Source organism: Cervus canadensis, chromosome 11 (assembly GCF_019320065.1).
Source record: "Cervus canadensis isolate Bull #8, Minnesota chromosome 11, ASM1932006v1, whole genome shotgun sequence".
NCBI classification, from domain to species: domain Eukaryota; kingdom Metazoa; phylum Chordata; class Mammalia; order Artiodactyla; family Cervidae; genus Cervus; species Cervus canadensis.
Window position 1 is genome coordinate 59,005,592 of NC_057396.1, and position 3,064 is coordinate 59,008,655.

The window sequence follows — 3,064 nt, forward strand, 5'->3', positions numbered from 1 at the left end:
AACAACCCCTAGAAGTAGGCGTCATTGTCCCCATTTTCCAGATGTGGAAACTGAGGCATACAAGGCTCAGTTAGTTACCTGAGGTCCTGTGGCTGGTTAGCATCAGAGCTGGTGTTCCACACAGGCAGGCTGACTCCAGGGCCCACTCCCTCCGACAGCCTCCCGGCAGTTGCCTCAGCCCTCAGGCAAGGTCACCTTCCTGGCCTCTGGCTTCCCATCCTCTTCTTGGCAGGGGGCTGGCTCTAATTGGAAGTTGTTTGTATCACGGTTCAAGGGCCCAGCTATTCCGGGAACCATGGAACAGTCTTTTCTTTATTACTTATTTGAATTAACCATTGTGTTGGTCTGAACCTCGGGGGTGGGGGGAGGCATTCCCACCTCCCTTCCCCCAACACCCACTATTTCAAGAAAGTTTCTTAAAACTGCAGCCTAGCCATTTTTCTTGTTTCTCTTGGTTGGATATGTTCCCCTGTAGTCTCAGTGTTAGTACAATTTTTAATAAACCAAACCCTGGGAGGTAGATTGGCTGGCATGGAGAATGCAAGGGCTTGGAAGGTGAGACCCAAGTCTGAGTCCCATCAACCAGCATGAACCAGTGGTGCAACCTTGGGTGAAATGATGTCACTAACGCTTGCTGTCCACTGGTGTGTTTTCATGTTATACTGATGGTTCAGTTGTAGGGTAGGTCGTCAGAATTTTCTGTTCACAGGCAACAGAGGTTGGTACTGAGGGTTTATACAGAGGGACATGAGATAGCTCATGGAATTAAAAGCTTAAGATTTAGGTTTAGAAGACGCAGACACCAGGGTAATTTTGGGGGTCCAGGTTAAGGGGAAGAAATCAACAGCCTGTTCAGTGTGGCCACTGGGGTGGTAAATACTATTGGCTGGCTATTCTCGATGACTGTTTTTAACCCTTTCCATCGCTGGCATCCCCTACAAAGACTGGAAATTCTGCCAGCCCCTTTGAAGCTAGGGACAGCCATGAGACACAGTTCCAGTCAGAACACATACCTGAGAGCTTTCTGAGAAGGGTTTTACTTTCCCAATAAGAGGGACAGAAACAACTGAAATTTTCCCCTCATCTTGTCTTCCTGCCTTGAACCCAGATGCAATGCTGGAACTTCTGCAGTCATTTTATGATCAGGAGGGAAAGACCCAAATTAGCACAAATATCCCAGCCCAGACATCACTGAGCAGCTCAATCAACTGCCAGCAGCTGCCCACCTCCAGGCTGAGTGCCCCGGGCCCCACCGCCCCACTCAGTGAAATGGACAAGGACGGTAGTTTATAAACACTCTGATGGGTTTGGGTACAGACAGTACTATGCACGTGTTGTGCTAAGTCGCTTCAATCCTGTCCGACTCTCTGTGACCCTACGGACTGTAGTTCCCCAGGCTCCTCTGTCCATGGGATTCTCCAGGCAGGAATACTGGAGTGTGCTGCCATGCTCTCCTCCTCCGGGGGATCTTCCGGACCCAGGGATAGAATCTGCATCCTGCATCTCCTGCATTGGCAGGCAGGTTCTTTACGCTAGTGCCACCTGGGAAGCCCCAATACTATGCACAGTTACTGAGAAAAATGAACTCATATACATACAGTGCCTAGACTAGTGCCTGGCACACAGTAAGCCCTCAAGTTGTCACCCAGTATGCGCCCTGTTCAAAAATTTAGAGCCAGGTCCCATTTATCTACCCTAGTAGAATTTATGCGTTATGCTGAGTTCCACTTCTGGTCACAGCACCATAACAAGGCAACAGTGCTCACGTACAGGGTCAGCATGCAGGGGTTGACCAATCTGCGTGTGGCCCACAGCAGCAAGGGTGGGAAGAGCAGCCAGCCCCCGGGAAGCTGATCACGGAAAGGAAGCTCCCTTCTCCATAGTCAGTCTTCTCTAGGGGATCTTCCTGAACCAGGGATCGAACCCGGGTCTCCTGCATTGCAGACAGATTCTTTACCATCTGAGTCACAAGGGAAGCCCCCAGTGGGGTTATCACCACCCAATAATGAACCCAAGACTAGTGACTCTCCAACTCATCTGGCCTCTGTAGTATTGCCTGTTGGCGAGGGGTGGGGTGTTGTACCACATAGCACGTGGGATCTTAGTTCCATGAACAGGGATGGAACCTGCATTGAAAGTGTAGAGCCTTAACCACTGAACCACCAGGGAAGTCCCTGTATTCTTGCCTTTGGGTCCAGACATCCAACCCTTAGCCTACGGCATGAGTCATAGCAACTATCTGCAGAAAGAAACCTCAAACCTTTAAGACTATACAACCCCTGCTGATCCTGAGTCCCAGCAATCCTCTCCCTAGCTCCCTTTTAGCAGATTCTGCTTTAGAGAATGACCCCCTTCTCAGTGCACTCTGGCCCACAGTGGGCACAAGACCCAGGAGAGCAAGCAGACAGTCTCACCCTGGCATCTAAATCTAGAAAGAGAATTCTGGAACTTCCCAACTCCTGGCTTTTTTTTTTCTTTCTTTTTTTATTAGTTGGAGGCCTGGCTTTTTTCTTAATTAAAAAAAAAATTATTTTTGGCCACACTGTATGGTGTGCAGGGTCTCAGTTCCCCAACCTGGGACTGAACTTGGGCCACGACAGTGAAAGTGCTGAATCCTAACCACTAGACCACCAGGGAATCCCCCCAATTCCTGGCTTTTTTCAGTCTGGTTGGATTCCTCTTCAAAGTTTCCCAAAATTCATTTCCTGCCTAAGTCTGTCAAAGTTTGTTCTTGTTCCTTAGAACTAAAAGGCACTATATGAAATGAGCTGCTTTGCTGTGGAATGGTCAGTACTTCCTCAGGCAGAAAAAGTCCTATCAAGGAAAGAGTCACACCGAGTTGCACTGTCTTCGAAAAGAATATTAAAGATGTAAGGAAAAGCACTGAATCAGCAAGGAACACAAAGCACCAAAGTAATGCTAGGCTGGGATGAGGAAGCCTCTGTCTTCATGTCCAAGTAATAGCAACTACAGGAGAAACCTGGTACTAAGATCTCTTCTTTCAGTTGCTACCATTGGACGTGTTGCATATGTTGCTATCCTTTTGGGCCAATAACCACACTCG